Below are 23,398 nucleotides of genomic sequence, written 5' to 3'. Positions count from 1 at the left end.
CTCCCCAGCAGACGGGTGAACAAAAGGGGCACCAGGACATGGGCCCATCATGGCCCCCGCTGCCCAGGGACACCCAGGGGAATGAAGGCACTGGGAAACGCCAAGAGAAAAGAAGAAAGCAAAATGACAGATCGAATGAGCAAGGGAGAGGTGGTGAAAGTCGAGAAAGGGGGGAATTAAGACAGATGGACAGAGTCACGAGAGAGAGAAAAAAAAATCAAAGAGGAGAGAGAAAGAGAGAGAGAGAGAGAGAGAGAGAGAGAGAGAGAGAGAGAGAGACATGTATGGACATATAAAAGGAGAGAAGGGAGTTCAAATTGACCCAGGAGCACATTGCCTAATGACCTCATTCCTCCTGTGAACTGGTCAAACGGGTTTATGATGAAGAGTGCAGAGTGAAACAAAGTGCTGATGAATTTCAATAAAGGGGGCGGGAGCAGGGGGGATTGCACACTGAAGAAAATGAGAGGCCGGCTGGAAGATCAACCTCCGAGCAAGAGAAAAAGACCACGGAGCGAAAGACAAAAAACAAAAAAAACTTCCAAAGTCACTCACTAATACACTGTCAAAAACCAAACAACAGTAAGAACTTGTATTGGGTGGCTTAAGGCTTGTTTATGTCGACTTACCGATTGAGTCTCTATTTTCCGGGGAGCAGCTTGGCAGGGGCTCTCAAGAGTCGGGTCCACATTAGCCAGAGGCGGCAATAACAACCCAACCCCGCAATCAACAGCAACACAGCACAGAACTAACACTAAAACCCGCGGATACGGGCTGCTGCTTCTATCAGGGAAAGACGGCAAGCAATAAAACATTGCGGAAAAAGAAAAAACAACAACAAAAAAAAACACAACATCACAAAATGTGTCTTGACTCGAGACCTACCGAGTGTTTTGGATTGACTGGTGGTGAAAGAGAGAAAGCAGCGACGACATGTATAGAGACAGCAGTCGTCCCAGTGAAAGCCACTGAAAAGCCTGTGTGCTCAGCTGAGCAGCTGCCTGCCCAACAACCAAATGACAAGCAACATCTGTTTCGAGGAAAGCCAAGATCCCGTCTTTGAATTGGCCTGATGCTCGGTCTTCTCTTTTTCTAATCAGGCTGCCTCCCCCTTCTTGTCATCCATCTTGCTCCCTCCTCTCTGTCTATATCTTTTACTCACGCATGAAGCACAAAGCAGGAATGCAAGAGTGTCGGTGGAGGTACTAGTTGCTAGTTATGAAATGAAGGAGACCAAAAGTTCACCCATTCAACTACCACTGGATCTACAGGAGAGATGGGCCTCGTGAAATCTGCTACGAACCGGGTTTAGCAACCTATGAGGACCCCACTGCAGGCAGCACAGCAAACAAGGCTTGATATAAATTCATTATACATTCGTTAGGCCAAATTGCCTGAATCCCTTTGGCAATATCAGTGGTATCATTACTACTAGTTGTAATATTGACCGAATAGAAACAATGGGCCCTACATGGAAGGGCAACGAGTTGTGTGACGTGATGATAGTCAGAAAAGGGTGAAAATCAATGGCAGGAGTTAAGAAGAACTTCTATTTGTAGGTATTCACAGAGAGGACTCTGGAGTAGTAGGAAGTCTGTGTGAGACAGGTGAAAAACCGGAGTTCTGGCATGTGCTGTGATGACAAGCCATTTGTTATTAATTTGGTAAAAGTCCAACAGACATCAGTGCAGGTTATGAAAATATTTAAACTCTTTACATTTTCTAAATATTTACAAATGACTAAATATGTTGAGTCTTGAACTGATAAAAGATCAGCACAGTTCAAAACCACCAAAATGTATGCCTAACCATTGCTGTTGCCTTTTCATAATGTTTTATGGGTCCAATAAATGCACACAAAAGCGAGCTACATACTGTAAGATATAGTGAAATTGTTCATGTCAAATATTGTGGAAAGGTTAGTGAAAAGGTAAGTGAGGGTGGGTGTTATTTTTTATTAAGGGGAGGAGAATTCCCTTTACAGCTTACAAAGGAGAAAAGAATATGCATGTATGCATACATGCAATCATAATCTGACAGCATTAATGTCACCTTTAAATAATTTTCTTGCAAAATAACAAAATGCACAGCTAATTGTAAAAACGGTCCAAGCCACACTCACATTGATCCTAAAATGGAGTGACCCTTGATGATTTTAATCTTTTCAAAATACACACAGACCAAAACATTCATGACATATTCCACATCCAGAACGAAAAGAACAATCCCAAATGGGTAACACAAAAGCAAAGATTCCAATAATATTAGTTTAATATTAAACTTTGGAATTCTCAGATGAGCTGTTTCAATGTTTACCTTGAATTTTTTACCTCACCGAGGTAGTTGGCTGGTTGAACTTTACTACCAAGTTCAACACAAAAGAGTTAAATAATAAGATATAGAACTGAGACAGAAGGTGTGTGTGATGGTGGAAAGGGAATACCATGGAAGGGTATGTATTGTCTACCTTCTCAGTTTTTATTTTTTATTTTGTAACATTCTACATAATACAGACATTAAATAATTATACCTATATGATTTGTGCAATTTTTTTTACAACTAAACTATTACGGCAAGTTGTATACAAACAGCTTTATGTGGTTGATCCATCAGTGCAACTTACAGTTCCCAGACCAGCTGGAAAATGTCAACTTCTATGTTCAAGTAGTCTGTGATAGCAACAACACATATTTAATAAACAGATTTAAAAAGTAAACTAATATTTTATAGAATTATCCCATTTGTAGACAGAAACATGCCACTTGTTTTCACTGTAGGCCTATCTTCATTACCACTATACTGAGACGTTTTACTATTCTAACGGTCATGGGAGAACGATGCCTTGACCGGTGATCTAAACTGACTGAGAATTTTGCTGTAACATACAAATATTTGTAAAATATTTAGTATCTTTCTCACTTTCTGTTGCACATGAAGGATCCGATGAATGATAAGCTAATTCACTGTCTGCTAAGTTAAATGATCGGTCAATTTAATAACTGAGTGGTCAATTTGATGCTGTCAAACTAGGCAGATATTAGATTTCATGCGCCTGCCAGACAACTGAAAATCAAGATGCAGGATGAATTTAAAACACCTTCCTCAGAACAATTCCTCAGAACAATTTTCACACAACGCCTAGCTTACCTTTTTGATTGGACACACGCAAATGAGGCACCAGTCAAAACTAAAACGCATGAACATCTGTGCGCATGTCATGAAATTAACAAAATGATTGTATGCTAGCAATCAAAACAGCTTTGTGTAAGGTCCTTCTTTGTTGTGTTTAAGCACATCCAGTGATCATCTATTAGGGCCCTTAATCCTGACAAGCATGGGAAAGGCAATAGTCTCTTAATGTGGATAGTACTATTAGCAATCCATATAGCATCATGTGACAATCTGTGAACAATAAGAAATATAACAGGCATATTTTTTTATTCTCTCATTCAAGTTAGGTGATCAGCTGACATTTAGTTTAGACACAGTATAAGTTGACAAGTTAGGTGATCAGCTGACATGTAGTTTAGACACAGTTTAAGTTGACAAGTGTGTTCAAACTTCACTACATATTTGTGAAACAAGTTACTGATTGTTGACTATCTATGCATGACCCATCCAAAAATTGTGCAACCTGGTTATTTTGACATACTCATGAACTTAGCAATTGTGACAATTCAGGAAAATAAAAACCAAGTGAATTTTCAGTGAGATATAAATACTGTAACGATGTTATGATTTACTTATCAGTCACTGTCACCATCAGCCTCTGCGGTAGTGCCATCGCCCTCAAAATATAGAACAATTCCCAAAATACTGCCTCCCAAAAAACTAAAGATAGAAACAATGTGAAGGCTTTGCAGAGTTAACGTCTCTTTATCGCCTCTGTTGCTTCCTCCCTCCCTCCCTCTCCTCTCTCTCTGATATTCTCCTCATGCGTGACTGCGGCACCTCCTCTTCTCATCTAACTCATCCACACCTCAAACAGACTGTGGCCGTCAGGAGCAGGCCAGACTCCAGGGTGCTAACGGCCGGCCAAAACACAACGCAACACACTGGTTGGAAGAGCCCGACTCCATAGTGCTAAACGCTTCTTTACTTATTAACCTTCCAGGAGTGTCATGAGACACTGAAACACATGAAACATGCAAAAACAGTGAAACATGGAAAAAAAAACGGCTACCTTGCAATGGGACTACGGCACAATGACACTGTGTACCGTGGACTGAGCTTAGACAAAATGGCAACTTCCTGCAGAGTATTTCCATCGGCCAATTCAGCATTTACAAGAAACCAGTATGATTATCTGAGTCAGAGTCCAAGTAAATATATTACACACACAGCACACACACATATGCACACAGATATGCACACACACACACACACATGCACACACACACAGAGCACACACATACACACACACACATGCACAAAACATGAAAAACTATTCTTAATTGTACTTTCTCTGCCAACACACAAACACACACACATACCCAAATAGTGCATCTCTTCCCAGAAATAGTCTCCACAAACACTGAAGAAAGGAAAAGAAGAAATAAGTTGCTTTTGTGCCGATAATTTGCTGTAAACAACAAAGGAATGGCACACAGACTCCTTCAAATCCCAGATTCTAGCCATCGCTCACACATGAAGGCACATTCCAAAGGTGCAAAGACTGAAAAATAACTAAACGAAAAAGCTCTGGGACTAAAACAAAAATCTGAACATTTTTGAAACACACCCCTGAAAGATATGCCAATAGGAACATATTTTTCTTAAGTTAGATAGGAAAATAGGAACATATTTTTCTTAAGTTATTCAGCTTGATCTCAATTGTATTCTGTATGTGAAATAAAGACTTGGGATTTTTCTATTTAAATGTGATGCACATTTTTTTTCTGACCTGATATGACCTTCATTTCCTCCTATATCCAAAGCAAGTTTTCAACAGAGACTGTTGCACTGAAACATATTTTCTTGAGCAGAGTGCACATCTTGAAATGGGCAACAGCAAAACATTTCCATATCTAATTACTCAAGGCGCTGAAACGTAAATTGATGTTAAATTGTTACCCAGAACACCAGACATTTTCCTTTTTCTCTGCCCCCACACACACACACACACACACACACACACGAAAAATCTAAAAAAAATAAAAATTAATGAATTAATTAATTAAATGCATACATAATGGCAAACTGTATAAATCGTCAAAAAAAGCAACCCCTTGAGACAGACGGGGCATTGCAGGGGCATTCGGCCAAAACCAGACAGAGAAACAGAGAGAGGGGGGAAAAAAACAAAAAAAGCAGCCAAAGACCTACAGAGCAGAGGGGTGCAGTGTTGGAGAAAGGAGCACCTAATTACTATATTAATCACGCTTTAATTTCAATTCAGCTCCAGTAAGCGCCGCGTTCGTGCTAATCGCTAGCCAAGCGCTGCCAAGGCGCTCCATATTAACACATCTCTCGCCTGACAGGCACGCCGGAGAGAGCCACGGGCACGGCCACACCACAACGTGCCGCGCCAGCGAGAAATCCGCCCGTTTACAGTGAAAAATCAGGGGGCCCTGCTAATGCCCCTGATCCGGCCAGGAAAAGCAGTGAGGTCTGGGGTCGGGGTGTGGCGGTGGGGGTGAGTGTGGCGGTGGGGGTGAGTGTGGGGGTGGGGGTGGGGGTGAGTGTGGCGGTGGGGTGGGGGTGGGGGTGGGGGTGAGTGAGAAGATGATGCTGATGGGGGGGCGGGGTGTAGGACCAGATATCATGGCAAAGAATGAAGACTGCAAGCAGGCTGAGACAGACACAGAGAGAAGGAGAGAGAGAGGAGAAAGAAAGAGAAGGAGAAAGAGAGAGAAAAAAGGAGGGGGGCTCATAACAAGAGGACGAGATTATGACTTATCGGAGAAGCGCAGCAGATTGAGAGTATGACGGCACACAAGCGACACTTGTCCTTAATACTAAATAATGGGTTTAAACTCAGAGGACACATGCTGCAGACAAGGAGAGCTGGAGGATATGGCAAACCCAAAGAAGGACAACTTTAGGGGACACAATCTCCTTATTCATCCCCTGCCACTTCTCCTGCCTTCCCCCCAACACCATAAAAGATATCATGTCTTTGGACATTTTAATACTAATAAAATATCATTCTGGCACAAACTTGGGCCTCCACAGCTTGTGCCTCTGCATTAGTAGAACACTCAAGAACAGCACTCAAGCTCAGTTTCAAATGGAGAGAAAGAGAATAAGGTTTTGTGTGTGTCTATGTCTGTGTTTGAGGTGTGTGTGTGTGTGTGTGTGTGTGTATGTTTGAGTGTGTGTGTGTGTGTGTGTGTGTGTGTGTGTGTGTGTGTGTGTGTGTGTGCATGTTTGAGAGAGGCAGACAGAGAGAGAATGAATTGGAGGAAAAAAACAAAAAGGGAAAAGAAAGTGACATTTCAAACATACACCCTCTCTCTCTCTCTCTCTCTCTCTCTCCCTTTCCATTCCTGATCACCAAGACTCTCCCTTTCACAATCTCTCTCTCCCTTTCCGTCTCTCTTTTCTTTCTCCGTTGCCTTCGCTCCCTCCTTCCTTCCCTCTCACTCTCTCAGTTTAATTTACAGAGCCTCTGGAGGAGAACGGGGAGGGCGAGCGCCATGGTAACCTGGCCGGCTGCCATCTCATTACACCGCCAATTGATTCTGGAGCGCCGCCACGTCCGTTAGACCTCTCCCCCCACCGACTCCCTCCCCCTCCTCCTCCTCCTCTCTACCCAACCCACACCCACCCCAACCCCCATGCCCACTACCCAATTACCCAGCATGCACCTGCGACTGTCTGCAGAGGAGGTGTGTGGAGGAATATGCAGACTCATCCTCAGAATAAAAAACACAAACACACACACACACAGACGCACGCACGCACGCACACACACACACACACACATACACACACACACACACACACACACACACACATACAGACACACACACACACGCACACACACACACACACACACACACACACACACATCCATACACAGAAGCCTACAGGAAAGAGGACCTGTCATCAAAAGGAACACCCACCCACCCTTCTCCCCGTCCACTCTGAGGTCCCACGGCAGCATCTGAACAGACGGCCATTCACAACATTTCTGCTGAGTCACGCATGAGTGAGTGGGCAGCGTGGACTTCCCCTCGCTCTGTCTCTGACCCTTCTCTCTCTCTCTCTCTCTCTCTCACGCTCGGGCGCCCCCCACGCTGGCACTCACACTCTCCACTGACCTGATGGGGCACGGAATGGAGGGGAGTAGAGCGGAGTAGCCGAGTGGCACGCCACTTTGGCCTATTTACGTGCCGAGCCGCACCGAGCCGAGCCGTGGCCAGGCAAGTGGTCGCAACCGCCCCACGCCTCCCCACCCCCAACGGGACACCCTGCTCCCTGTGGCCTCCAATCAGAGCGCTGACGTGCCGTCATGTGATCCGGCTCGACACTAATGCGGGGGGACGTGTACGACGCTGGGAGGTGTCCTGTCAACATCCAATCTCTCTTCTCTCTCTTCCTTCTTTCTCTCACTCACTCTGTTTCCTCTCCTCCCTCGCTCTCTCTCTCTCTCTCTCTCCATCCATCTTATGATTTGTTTTTCCATGCATGTTTGCATTGACTTCCTTGGCATGGATTCTGAACAGGCTCGGTGGACATACCATATGATTGTACTGGTAATGTCATTATGAACCCCAAGCATACTGTACAACTGCCATCAAAGGTTACCATCTGTATGGCAACATATGGTGCAGGGAATATGTGGTAGCAAATTTACAGACCATAAATAAAGCAGAGCACGAAACCACTTGAACAATTAAATGATTTGTCCATATGTTGACATATTCAGTAAGTGTATGTACTGTAGTTGGATGTCTGTGTGCATGTGAGTACGCGTTAGGGGCTGCACGAGAACATCATTTTACATTGAGTAGTGCTAGCCTGGAAAAATAGAGCGGGAGCAGGGGTCATTGCGTGCATCACGTATAAATAATGAAGTACGTAGCACAATCTCTAAACACAGAGAAAACCATCAAATTAAGAAAAAAAAAACAAAGATGACACTTTAGTCATTCTACAGTAGCCAGAAGATGAAAGATAGGGAGACAGTAGATAGAAAGTTGCGTCATAGAAGTGGGTTTTTCCCCCAAGTGTTCCTATTGTATTCAGATAGTGGCTGATTGCTTTGTTAAGTCAATGAATCCTGCATGTTCATTTCATCACAAACACAGCTATGAAATTAAATTTGCATATTGAAATGCAACAATAAAGAACTACCTATTTTGAGTCAGAACAGGTGAATTATGCTTTGCTATACTATAGGACAATTCCACGCAAAACTGTCACGTCCATAACGGCAACTAAATACAATGACATTGTGTTGGCATTATGGATGTGACAGTTTTGCGTGGAATTGCCCTATAACAAACTCTAACAAATACATGCTGTTGCTCTACCACTTTATACAAAACCATGCTGTTGCTTTACAACTTTGCTTTACATGATGAGTACATTAGCGATTTCATTCCATTTCCCCAAAACATCTACAAAACTTACAACTTGCACTGAAAATGACAAGGGGATATATATCCGGCTGGGTTTCGGACAGGTCCCTTTGAAAAAAATAATCACCATTCATACCTGTTGTCCACCAAGGGCTACAACCTTATTCCAAAGGTGACAGAGTACAAAATACAGATACTCTAGAATAATTGTAACTGTTTGAGAGCTTTAGTGCTCAAGAATGCGTGTGCATGCATATACATCTGTGATTATGTGCATGCACCCATGTGCATGTGTGTATGGACATGCAATTGTATGTGCAAGTGCATTTGCATGTACTGTATTTGTATGCATGTGTGTAGATACTGTATGTGTGACTGCCACAATTAGGTATATGTAGCGCCTATACATGTCATGTGCCCATGATTTCGTGTGTGCTGGTCTTTGGAGCAGAATGTCCTCCCTGGTGGATGCGGCACACTCAGGCTCGCTTGCAGGGCCGGAGTCTGGCTGCCTCGGCTGCCTCTGGTTTGAGTTTGCGTCTCTGCGCTTTCTGGCTTGTGTGGGGAGAGACAGAGAGAGCGAGAGAGAGAGAGGATGGAGAGAGAGAGAGAGAGAGTGTGAGAGAGGGAAGGGAGAGGGAGAGAGAAATAGAGAGAGAAAAGAGAGGGAAGGGAGAGAGAAAGAGAGGGGGAGCGTGAGGGGGAGCGAGAGGGGAGGGGAGAGGAGAGCTGAGGTGGGCCTCCCCAGATTGGGGCCCCTTTCCTGTAGCACGGGTTGTTTGAGGACACAGTGAACCGGGCCACCCGATACAGGGGTAGGGCCTCGGCAAGGGGGGAACGACAGGACGCACTTGGAGGAGCAGCCAGGCTAAAGAATACAGCAGGGAGGGGGACGGGAGGGGGAGGCTATCGGGAGAGCCAGGATTGGTCGGGGTGAACAGAGGAGGGCTGGGTTATAGCCGAGAAAAGGAGGGGCCAGGGAAAAGTAAGAGAGAGTGTGTGTGTGTGTGTGTGTGTGTGTGTGTGTGTGTGTGTGTGTGTGGGGGGGGGGGGGGGGTGATGTGTGTAGAGTGGGCCAGAGAAAGATGGAGAAAAGATGGAGGAATGCATAATGCAGGAGGAAGACTCGCGCTGAGACTGGAAGAAACCGGTGACATAAGGGATAGTGTGCTGGGGCCGACCTTACAGGGCACATGTCAGCATGCTGTCACCCACAGATACCAAGCAATTATGCTATTAGGACACAATGGTACCATGGGACAACGTGCAAATGTCTGTTGGCCTGTCTGTTTTATAACACGTTAATAACAAAATCATTACCCATACGATCGCTTATAACATATTAATAACATATGTGCATTGCAGAGGCACTAAATAGTCTATTTCATCAATTAAAATTGTTTTTCCGTTCTGTCTGTCTGAATCTTTTACGTTCTTTCTCTCAGTCTCTGTCCCCTCTTCTCTTTCTCTCTCTCTCTCTTTCTCACTCTCTATTCTCTATCTGTGAGCTGGGCTGGATTGCCTTTGTCTGTGAATAGAATTCTAACAGGCGTCTGGTCCTCCCACCAGGCTGGGCCTATGAATACCCTCACTGTGAGAGCTCCAGTCCTTCACTTCGCACAGGCTTTCTGGACAGGAATGCCTGAGCAGTGAGGTAAGAGGGCACTACACCTCACTGAGCCACAGCATGGAGTGCACACACACACACTCTCTCTCTCTCTCTCTCTCTCTCTCTCTCTCTCTCACACACACACACACACACACACACACACTCTCTCTCTCTCTCTCTCTCTCTCTCTCTCTCTCTCACACACACACACACACACACACACACACACACTCTCTCTCTCTCTCTCTCTCTCTCTTTCTCTCTCTCACACACACACACACACACACACACACACACACACACACACACACACACAGACTTTCTCTTTAATACACACACACACACACACAGGCTCACACATCTATACACAAACACGCAAATCCTCTCTCCATCAGTCTCTCACATACTCATTGCACACACACACACACACACACAATTAAACACAAGCCACACACAGAGGCAGACAGCCGCGCACACACACACACTCACTCACTCACTCACACATACACACTCACACAGAAACAGAAAGAGAGAGTGAATGCATCATGCCGTGATGAAAAGCCACCCTTTTCAGTGTGAACTCTCTAACCCCCTTTTCTCACATCTCCCAGACCAAATCTCCTTTATCTGCCTCACACAGATTTCCTTTCAGATGGAGCCCATTTAGCCGGGCTGCCTCGGCCCCCAGAACCCAGGCCCTTCCTCTGGAGAGTACGCTCTCCCCCTCAGCCCGCCACCGCTGGGATGATCCACGTTACAGAGGGACCTACCTGGAGGCCACCAACCCCCAGAAAACAGCATAAGCTGCTTTCCTGTGATCACAATCATCACCTGCTATCTTCCTGCTGCTTTAGAAGAGACAGCATGATTTATTTTTGTCATCTTTGTTGTCAGTTTTGTTAGTTTGGTTTTGCTTGCTGACTTGCTTTTGTTTGTTTTCTTTTCGTCTGTTGTTTGTGTTGTTTGATGCATCTTTAATTGAACCTTAATTTAAAAAAATCTAATAATAATTTGACAAAAAAAAAAAATCACTTTGGGCATTTTTTCAAAGAACTTGTTTGTGCCAAAATAATTAGGTTAAGGAATATATTTTATACCGCTTTTAAAACAAACATCTCCTTTCACGAAGGCAGCCTGATAAATGACTGTAGATGTCATAATTGTTTGATGAAGAATAACTAGGCTACGGAGTCTAGCCTGGTGGAAAAACTCAAACACACCAAAAACAAACAAAAGAAAGAAAGTCTTGTCATTAGCAAAAAGAAAAAAAACTATGTGAAGACACTTGTAATTGGGTCTGCAAAACCCAGACTATTTTTTCTTCCAGAGCTGTTGACCAAAATGACCATGGCCCAGCGTGAGATTCACCTCATCTCTCATAACAGAGAGTAAACTCCACCTTGGAGAAATAAAAACAAACACCTTCAACCACCTGTGTGTAAAGCTCTAAAGCACTTAAAGGCTGTGCTCCATGGATGGCCAGTGGTAGAGGTAGAGAGAGAGAGAGAGAGAGAGAGAGAGAGAGAGAGAGAGAGAGAGAGAGAGAGAGAGAGGAAGAAGGAGCGGAGGCTCAGGGGTGGGAGAGCTAAGTAGGGGAAGGTGTTTATGCAGCCCGAATGAGCGATCGTACGCCTGCCAAGTCCGAACACAGCCATCCTTTAGTGGGCCTCTGAGCAGCAGTTAAAGATCCTGCTGAGGCAGAGACAAGGCCAAGAGAGAGAGAGAGAGAGAGAGAGGGAGGGAAAGGGGGATGGACAGACGGATGGACAGAGAGAGAGAGTGACAGAGAGACACGGACAGAAAGAGAGCAAAACCGGGGGAGTAGGTGTGTAAAAACGAGAGGAAAACAAACAGTTTTCCACAGAGACATGCAGAGAAATACCAAGCTGGGGTCTGACTCAACACTGTTCAGTATCAATGACTTCCATTACCCACTGGCTTTAACCACATACAGTAAAAACAAACACTGGAAATCTGGGATGTACCTCAGACGTAGCCCTCAAAAACAAGCTCCATCATAGCAGCACTCCTCTCATGCCTCAGACTGCAAAGAATACTTAATCAAGTGAGACGAATAACTAATGGATAGTTGATCACATATAGTGCATTTAATAACTAATTAAAGACATCTAATTGTACCTGACAACTTGCCTGAAATTACCATGTTATGGTCCACAGGACATTTTATGTGGCTAATGTTATTAGATTACTAAATGACCACTGCTCATGCTATATTCTTGTATATTGTTTGTAATGAATGAGAAAACAAATGTCATATAAGGTAATGTTTTTTTTTGTAATGAATGAGAAAACATGTCATATAAGGTAATGCATGTTTTTGTAATGAATGAGAACACATGAGATACATGTATAAGGTCATGTATATTTTTTTGTATTGAATGAGAAAACATGTCATATAAGGTAATGCATGTTTTTGTAATGAATGAGAACACATGATATACATGTATAAGGTCATGTATATTTTTTTGTAATGAATGAGAAAACATATGTCATATATAAGGTAATGTATGTTGTGCATGCTGAATGCTGTGCAACATATTGCACAAACTTGCACTAAATATTTTTTTTACTCACTAAATCTCCATCACACACACTATTTCACAAAGAAATGATGAATAAAAGTGTTTCACTTAATTAATAACATTCATCTATGTCTTGAAAATAAATAAAAAACAAAATCAATGGATAAATGGATAAAATAACAGCTGGGGCAAATATTAACTCCAGGACTGTAGCTATCATGCCAAATAGATTGGAGAACTACGACTGTTTCCAACAGTCATGACAAACTGTGCTAGACACTGCACAGCACACACTACTTGAAAGACAGCAGAGCAGATGTGATGATGGGTGTTTGGAGGATGGCTAAGACATAAATTAGCTGGTAGACTTATTTAAATTGTTATGACATGCTGAGCTATATAGAGAAAAAAAGATCTAACAGCCAAAAATCTGTTTCCAGGAAGAATGTTTTTTTTTTTTTATCTTATTATTTTTTTTATCAGACTCTCTAAAAAAATAGGTGATATAATTGTATGAGTTTCTAGGCTCTGTTCAACCGTGGCCAATAATTGATACAGTGACCAAACAAATTATCTTGCAAGAATAAGAATTATATGGCCATTGCCAGAGAAAAGAATGTCAAGAAACAGAACAGATTCCTCTTCCATGTGGATTTTCCCCCCGAAATGTCTCAAAATCAATTAATAATTCTGCATTATGACAGCGACTGCTGTAGCATTTCATGCTATTGCTTAAAAGGCTCTGGGTTGCTTTATCTATTGAGTATTTGTTATGCTAAATACATGAATACATAATCAATACAAATATATCCCCTTAAAAATATAATCCCTTTTAGGTGCTTAGACTTAACCATTAGGCAAAGGTATTCAGCCACAACCTCTTTAAAGGGGTGGTTCAGGATTTTGGACATAGGACCTCATTTCCAAGTAAGCAAGTGTGATATTTATCAGTGGAGACCGTTTTTCAACACGTTTCATCCAGTCGTTCTAATTGCAGAGTTCAGAGGGTGCTAGGCTAGCGCCAAGTCAACGGTATGTGCTAGCCTGCCACTAAAAACAGTCTTACCTACTCCAAAGGACACTTCGAGGCAAATTCCAGACAATCGATGTAAATGTCTGTGTTGATAGAATAGTGTAAAAATACAACTACCCTCGCAGATCGTTGCAATAGTTATACTTTGTTCCCTGAAGTTGGTAGTAGTCATTTTGCATCTCAGCGGACTGATATTACCAAGGCTACTACTAGGTATCCCCATTGGAGTCGCTTTACTGTTTACTTTTTTTGGCGCAGTACTACTAACTGGAGCAAGTATAATTCCGCCGCTGCTAAGACACTAGTCCCTCAAAATGTAATGCGATCGTTGAAATGCAAGGATAGAATAACGTTAGAAATAAATACAGACAGTTACATCGATAGTCTGGCGTTATAATTTATTTGCCTTGGGTGTACTTTGGAGTGGGTAAGACTGTTTTTAGTGGCAGGCTAGCACATACCGTTGACTTGCGCTAGCCTAGCACCTGCGAACTCTGCAATTAGAAGGACTGGATGAAACAGGTTGAAAACGGTCTCCACTGATAAATATCACACTTGCTTACTTGGAAATGAGGTCCTATGTCCAAAATCCTGAACCACCCCTTTAATATCACACACAAAAATCCATGTCTTGGTGAATACAAAACATTCATGAGAGACACAGTGATGCAGTGAGAGAAGTTAACAATGTCAAAAAAATGCATATAAAAATGAATGAATGCTACCAATGAGGATCTCATAAACGAGACAAGACTACAGTAAAGGGTCTGTGGATAACCTTTCATTTCAAACTAAACTTGTTCAGATACACCAAGGCAAGTCTTTTAGGCATGCCTTTGCATGTTCTAATGCATGCTCCAGTAAAGTAGACCTATGGTAGCCAAGGAGGATTAACTAACCCACATGCAGAGATACCAATCACAATGATAACTCTGACAACAATGGCAGAGCTATAGCCAGGACAGTATTCTTAAATAAAACATTTAAATAGTGTTTCAATAGTTACAAGCAACATTCGGTAACTTTTCCTCTCAGTACCAATAATAATAAGCTAAGTTGTATAGCCAAAGTAATTGGATAGTTTGGAGTTTCAGGGCTATTTCAGTTCAAGAACCTCTCGTGTGGTAACATGCTGGATAGTCGTGACAAAATGTTGAAACTGAAACTGACCAAAATAACATAGACTACCAGAAGGTTTCAGTGAAGGGCAGTTGCTTTAGTTTACATAATCAAAACGTAACTAAAAACGTAAAAGCTAGAATTGATTACTAAACTGATTGTTGAGACTGCTGCAATAGAGAAGGTGTGCACAGGTATCTGAGGAGGACCTCACCCTCGTCCCCAACATACTGTAGGACACTCATCATACTGCTGACACGGCAACACAAATATCTGCATGTATTATGCTAGTGCTACATACTTACTCTTCATTTTTAGATATCAATTCATAACACACCAATGCAGATGTACATATTTGACACACCAAGACATTTTATGTGAAGTAAGGTGAATTGAATTGAGACACAATGAGCTACAGGTACAGGCAGAGGCAGAGATGGATAGAGAGGGAGAGGGAGAGAGGGTGGGAGGGAGAGAGAGACAAAAATGAGACAGACACAAACAGACAGAGATGAGTAGAAAGCCCAAAGACACAAACAGTGACAGTGTAAAGTTGAGACAGAAATAGAGAGAGCAGTCATACTGTTTAAAACTGCTTAGGTACATGTCTTATTTAAGCCCTCAGGGTTTCAGCCAAGACAGGCTTCGACACAAAAACATGTCCAACACACAGAGCTACTCCCAACAGGATATTTACTGGACTATGACGGCCCATTACGCACGTCTGCCAAGCCAGGCCGGGTCGAGCAGGACTGTTCTGATGACCTAAAAGTCCTGAGTCACAGGCCTCGATTTGTCCTCGCTGTGACACAGTTCCCAAACCTCGTTGCGTTCTCCTCCAACTCCGCAAAAATACCAGCCCTGAGTCAGAGCTGTTCATTCCATAAAAACGAGCAGACGTGGTAGTCGCGGCAGACAATGCCCGATGCCGCCGCACTCACGGCATCTAGTGTCAAGCTTGTTGATTTGATTACCTGCATGGATGCTCCCTGACAACAGGGCTTTGCCCAATTTACCCGACCCGTTTTAGTCATGACGTAGACAAATGTGTCGAGAATATTGCTCAGGATATTCCCCCACACAACACATGTAAGTGAAATGCTAGTAATATTGTGAGTGTGTGTGTGTGTATGTGTGTGTGTGTGTGTTTGTATGTGTCTGTGTGTGTGTTAGTTTGTATATGTGTGTGTGTGTGGGTGGGTGTGTTTGTATGTGTCTGTGCCTGTGTGAGTGTGTGTGTTGTGTGGGTGTGTCTGTTTGTTTGTGTGACTGTGAGTGTTTGTGGTGTGGGTGTCTTTGTCTGCTTGACTAATCACAACAGAGGCAAAATGGTGGTTTGGGGCTGGTGTGTGTGTGTGTGTATGTGTGTGTATGTGTGTGTATGTGTGTGTGTGTGTGTGTATGCATGTGTTATTGTGCAAAGGTTTCTTATTTTCCTGTGACATTCCCCACTGCTTAGGGCTGACCCAGAGAGAGCAGCGCGTCATGTGGGTTTGGACGTCTGGGGCCTGACCACAGAGGGCACTTTCACCCGGAGTGGGTGTGTCCGAGCCAGTCCATCCCCTCAGTCAGTCCATGCACAAGCGAACGCAACGCGAGCAGGCTCCTCTACTCTCACTGATGACTCACCCATTCACAGACAGAGAGAGAGAGAGAGAGAGAGAGAGAGAGAGAGAGAGAGGGAGGCAGGGAGGGAGGGAGGGGACAACCACATGAGGAATGTTTCTGAACACGTGGTTAAGGCATGATGAGCTGTAGGGTACACAGCGTGTGGACATGTACACGTTTATGTGTGTGTGTGTGTGTGTGTGTGTGTGTGTGTGTGTGTGTGTGTGTACATAAGCATCTGCAAATGTCTTGGTACAAGGTCTTGGTGCAAGATAGTATGGGCTTCTAAAATCATCTTTTACAGGCTAGTGTGTGTGTATGTGTGTGTGTGTGTGTATGTGTGTGTGTGTGTGCATGTGTGTGTGTGTGTGTGTGCAGGGTGTGATCACCTCTGCATCAATACGCCTTTACTCAGTTCCTTTTGTGACTCAGTGACTTTTTGCCCTTTAATTTTATCAGACGGTCAGTTGAAAGAATCAATGAAGTGGGTCAAACAACGTGCAACTCCCATCTGATTTACGCCATCAGGCACAAAATGATCCCTGAGTCACATCCTTTACAACACGAACACACACACCTCAGACTTCCTGTGAGTCATAGGCCATGCTCATACTTACTATTCGTGCCATCCTCCTGAGTCACTTCCCGACGCATGTTTACGGCAGCCCGCATCACAGCACAACAATTCCACCAGCACTGCCACACTCGCTACCGGCTATCACTCTTGGTGACTGGCAACTTTAATATCAACCAGACTGAGACACATGCTATCGTCTGTTAAACAGCTGCTTCCCCTCAGCATACAGGGCAAGAGACAGGAGTCAGGGGACAGGAGTCAAGAGTCAGGGGAGAGAAGTCAGGAGTCAGTGGACAGGAGTCAAGAGTCAGGGGACAGGAGTCAGGAGTCAGGGGAGAGGAGTCAGGGGACAGGGGACAGGAGTCAGGGGAGAGAGGGCAGGGGATAAAAGGTGGCGTCAGGAGGACTCCTGACTGTGACACATGTGAAGCACAACACCATGGCTCATCACCTTGTACCTCCTACCCATACCAAACTGCAGACTGGACAAAATAATAATAATAATAATAATAATAATAATAATAATAATAATATTAATAATAACAATAATAATAACAATCATCATAATGAGAGCAGACAGCAGCAGCTCGACGTCCCCTTCAGAAATGTCCGACATCTCTCAAGAACTCGACAAAATTAGCTTAGCATTGAGCTGGGTGATGCATCGCTTCCACATTTTTTTCTCTCAATAATTTGCATTCTTTTAAATAGCATGTGATTTATTGTGAAAAATCAAGAGCATGTGCAGTTCCTACCCCTACTCCACTTCTCTCTGTCTCTCTCTATCTCTAACTACCATCCGTTTCTCTCATTCTCTCTCTCTTTCTTTCTTTAACTCCCATCCATCTCTCTCTCTCTCTCTCTCTCTCTCTCTCTCTCTCTCTCTCTCTCTGTCCGAGTCTCTCAGGGTACGGTAGGTGAGAGAAACGGCACATTCCTCAAACTGCTCGAGAATAATCAGAAAGTATGTGAGCTATGTGGCGTCCTGCCTGCCGCGGCTTTGAACCACGCTTAAAAGAATAATAAGACAATATTAAAAAATCCAAGCCAGATGGGGAACAAAGCAAGGGCTGTTCCGCAGAGAGATGGAAAGGTTACGTACAGAAAAACACCCACAAGGGAAACAGCAAGATGAAACACAAGCACTAAAAATACATGTAAAAATACAGAGAGAGAGATGCACTCACTGAACCGGCTCTGAGACACACACACACCGTCCACCACTACTGCGGACCAGGATGGACTTGATTTATGAAGCTTGGACTAGACATGGCCGATGAAAGAAGTATGGCTGAAGTTCACGAGTGAACGATGCTAGAGCTGTACTGTAAAAGTATTACAGAACCCAGGAAATAAATCTTTTTAACTGAATTCGAAATGAATAGTAACCATATATATGGCAGAGTTGACCATTTCAAATATGTGTCTAGTATTCTTTTATTGCAGAAACTGCCAGTGCTTGCTTGAATTTTTAAAATGACTTGAAATCATATTCAGTTGATATGCTGTCTCTATTTATGCACCTTTCTGTATTTCTATGAGACACATAATCCAGTCATTTCTGCTTTTCTAAATGAAATAACTTCCAAACATTTCAAACACAAAAATACCAAAAAACTTAATTGTTTCATTTTTGATGAGGTAAGTGCATATTTTTAAAATAACTTATTCATATTAACATACTTCTATATCCTATCTAACTAGATAAATATATGAAATCTCTGAAACACATATCTATCTAAACGAATGTGGTACTGCACAATATATTTTATATGATCCAACCATGAATATAAACAAAATGAATATAGAAGTCTTAAAATATGCTAGCAGGCAGTGCAAAGACAGTGGTGTAATTAAATTCCCATCAAATTAATTAAGACTAAACCGAATACAACACAACACAGCTCTCAAGCCTGATCTTGAGATTATTGAGAATCAATTACAAATGCATTGTCTGAACGAAATATTCGGTGACAATGAAATCATCACATATTAGCACTGCCGTAAAAAGTATTAAGCTTTCTAATGCCTGAAGATGAACACACACACACACACACACACACACACACAATTTTTTCATCCAAGGCTCATTCTTACTGTAGCAGTAATGACTATGGGGGCCCCGTGGTAAGTGCAGGTTTATTTGAAAAGCAGCCGACAGGATATGAACCTCTCATTGAAAAGCACAAGGCCAGACTATGGCCCTTCATCTTGCCGTGAGTGACAGAGGCCCTTACACGGGCTCCGTGTGTCTACTTTACCCATTGTGGGCGAAGGCCAGAGAATACGGCTAATTCAGCCCAACTTTATTTGTGAAGTGAGTGTATGTTTAAAGTGGGAGTGGGTGCTTGGAGAGAGGTGTTTACCCTGCCTCCGCGGAACTCAGGTTACGCCTGAGGAACATCGCCCCGACGGCCAGCTCTTCAGGAGATTAAAAAGACAGAAGGAATGGGTACACACACACACACAGACAAGGTCACTCTCGTCTGAACTCAAAACACAAAAAGAAATTCATTACCTCTTATACACTTGCACACATATACACACCAGAGACTCACAGACACACAGAACCACAATACAAAAATACTGCTCATCCTGACTGCTTTTGAGAGCAACATAATGGTGTGCGCTGCAATTCCCAATCCAATAAATGAAACGATTATGGAGCAATCACCTTCTAGTCTATTAATAGCAACAGGCATCAGACATTGGTGCCCAGGGCTCTTTACTGCTAAGCACCAAGCTGAGGTCCTGAGTGCCTGTCAATCAGTCTGTCTGTCGTAGATCCTCCCAGGCTCACAGTCAGTGGGGTAGTCGGTGACAGTAGCTGAGCTTCCATTCCATTTATTTGCATTCAGTATTTCAATCATGAAAATTCAGCTACGGAAAAGGCTAGTCTGTGCATGTTTCTATCGGCCGCTCTAAGTGAACTACAAAATTGCCATTGTCCAAATCAAAGGAGGAGCTGTGAACAGCTGTGTGATCAAAACAGACATGGAAACCAGTGATAGGTGTTGCAAGTTAATAGTTTGTTAATAGTCAAACAGGTCACTAAATAAGTTGTATGGAATGGAAACCCAGCGACTACTGCAGGCTGCAGTGCTGCCATCTCCGCCCTTTGGCCCATGATGACTCCCATCAATCTCATCAACACACTGGAGATCAGCGGGCAAAGTTTGTTATTTAGTCAGTAAAAAATATATCTCCATAATCCTCAATGTATCCTTTAAAATGAGGAACAGACGGGTTGCCTTGAGTTCTGATATACAGTAGATGCATTACAAAGAGGCATGGTGCTGTCTAAATCTCAGTTCATCCCGTTCCAGCCTCATCCTCAGAACACAAACACACACACTGGATACTGGCAGCACGGCACCCGGTGACAGCCCAGCACAGAGATAAAAAGAGACAGGGGGCAGGGAAGGGAGAGTTCAACTTTAGGGAACAGATAATTTCGAAAAGATGAATACTAAGAAAACAAACACAATGGTGACAGCTCTGTCTGGAAAAGAGAAAGCAGAGGGAGAGAGGGAGAGAGAGAGAGAGAGAGAGAAGAGGAGGCTCATGGGAAGGGTACGGATTGCACTGCAGACAGACATCTGAAGTCTCCTCCTGCTCCACTCGTCCGAGCAGCTGGAGGTGGCTTCTCAAAGGGCTAAAGAAGGGATGAGCGGAGAGAGGAGAGGTGGAGGACAGGAGAGGCGGAGAAGAGCAGACGAGATCTGGGACTGACAGCTCACCTCAGGGGGTCGCAACCTCAGCAGAGCAAAGAGAGGTCAAGGACAGAGGGAAGGATGGAGGGAGGGAAGGATAGAGGGATGAAGACAGAAAAAGAAGTGATGAAGGCTCTGATGACTGATTGCCGGGGCCAACGGGTCATCTTTTTTTAACCAGACAGAAACTGACCTCAGAGCTATTTCAGCTAATTATCCCAGTTATCGCTGTGAAGAGCCTGAAGATTCTCCTGTGATTGACATGAGATGCTTTTTACAGTAATAAATTACCTCAACAATAGAAGTGCTTAAGCACCACCAGTTAGAAGATGGAACTACATTAATAAAAACAACCACCATCAATAACAACATATAGGAAGCACTGACAGTCATCGAGGAGGTTCTGCTGCGAGGGCAGTTGGTAGAGTCCCTTTGAAATGGCCACTGATGGCTGGCTTCTGACAGCACTGCCATGTACTCGGCCTATCTGCAAAAAGCTGCATGGAAAGTCGCCCCCATTCCTCTCACTCCAGTTCACACTCTCCATCTCTCTTTCTCTCTCTGTGAGACACTTTCTCTCCATCCCTCTCTCTCCACCTCTCTCCCTCTCTCTGTGAGACACTTTCTCTCCATCCCTCTCTCTCCATCTCTCTTTCTCTCTCTGTGAGACACTTTCTCTCCATCCCTCTCTCTCCATCTCTCTCCCTCTCTCTGGGAGACACTTTCTTGTCTTGTCACACTCTCTGTTATTGTTGATGTGTCTGAGCAAGCTGTGTGAAGTAGTGTGATAATGTGCTTCCCTCCCTCTTTTTCTCTCTCTCTCTCTCTCACTCTCTCTCTTTCTCTCTCTCTCTTTCATTGTTGCTATCTCGGGGAGAGAAAGTGATGTGAAATCATGATAGTAAATACAATATGTTATGTTGTGAGTTCACCACAGAGTTTGCGCTTAATTGAATGTGCATGTCAGCGTGTCATGTCAGAGGGGGTACTTTTGTGGTGCAATCCCTTTCGTTGTGAACATGTGTGTGTGAACATGTGTGTGTGAACATGTGTGTGTGTGTGTGTGTGTGTGTATGTGTGTGTGTTTATGTGTACAAGACGGCACTCAGCACTAAGTAGACAAATCACTGTTTTGTCTGTTTCCGACATGCCATCTGAGGGAAATCAATAACAACAGCAGAGATGGATAAAGCCTCCAATCTCTGTGTTCTCCCTCATCTGAAGATCTACGCTCTCTCTCTCTCTCTCTCTCTCTCTCTCTTCATCCCTCCTTCATATTCTGCCTGCTTCCTCTGTTTTCCTCCATCCCTCTGTCTGGTCCTCTCTTGCTATCTTTCATTCCCCCTCACTACACACACACACAAACAAACACACACACACACATACACCCTGCTTGATGTGCTGCAGTGTGTCAGGATTGGCTGAGAGCCTGCCTCGAACGACTCCAAACGGGAGCGGCTCCACCACACCATTGGTCGCTCGCCCGGGGCTAGGGCGGGACAAAGGGAGTCGAGGAGGAGCCGTCCCCCCTCGACCGGCACCCAGTGAGGGGAGGGCGCAGCGGGGCGACCCAGCGCAGGCAAGTCCCCGGCGCACAGACGGGCCTGCCTGGACTGGACTGGATTGAGCCGGACAGGCCCTGCTCTGCTCTGCTCTGCTCCTCTCTGCGTGGCTTCCCTCTCCTCCCCATCCAAGATGGAGGATTATTTGGTGTGGCGCGTCTGTCCGGTGGCAGCACAGCGCGAGCTCCCAAAATGCTGATGAGTCTGACAGGCTGCCAGCACCACTGCTGAGTCACGATCCCTATCACAACTACCCCACAGCACAGCATAGCACAGCACAGCACAGCACAACAACGCCACAACCACACACACACACACACACACAGCACAGCACAGCACAACAACGCCACAACCACACACACACAGCACAGCACAGCACAGCACAACAACGCCACAACCACACACACACACACAGCACAGCACAGCACAACAACGCCACAACCACACAGCACAGCACAGCACAACAGCACCACAACCACACACACAGCACAGCACAGCACAACAGCACCACAACCACACACACACACACAGCACAGCACAACACAACAGCACCACAACCACACACACACACACAGCACAGCACAGCACAGCACAACACACACACCACAGCACTGCACAGCACAGGACACACACACACACACACACACACACACACACCTTTACAGATGTGCTGCTCCTCTTCCTCACTCTCCATCTGTCTTCTCTCTCTCTATCCCTTTCTCTCCCTTTTCTGTCTGTGTCTCCCTCTTCCTCTCTGTTTCTATTTCCCCTCTTTCTGCCTCTCTCTCTCCCTTCTCTTCCATATCTTTTTCTCTCCCTTCTTCAGCACACACACACACACACACACACACACCCATACAGATGTGTTGCTCATCTTCCTCTCTCACCACCTGTCTCTTTCTCTCTCTCTCTATCTTTCCTGTCTGTGTGTCTTCCCCCACTCCCTGCCTCTCTCTCTCTCTCTCTCTGCCCTCCATCTCTCTCTCTCTCTCTCTCCCTTCTTCTCTCTCATTAGCACTGGAAGTGAGCCCTCTGCTTTTGTCTCTCGCGCCGCTGCTGTTCCGCTCTGCTTGACACAGTGACAGATTCCAGTGCGGGGACTTCCA

Source organism: Alosa alosa, chromosome 2, assembly GCF_017589495.1.
Source record: "Alosa alosa isolate M-15738 ecotype Scorff River chromosome 2, AALO_Geno_1.1, whole genome shotgun sequence".
Lineage (NCBI taxonomy): Eukaryota > Metazoa > Chordata > Actinopteri > Clupeiformes > Clupeidae > Alosa > Alosa alosa.
The sequence above is the reverse complement of the archived record's forward strand: the minus strand, read 5'-3'. Positions refer to the sequence as shown.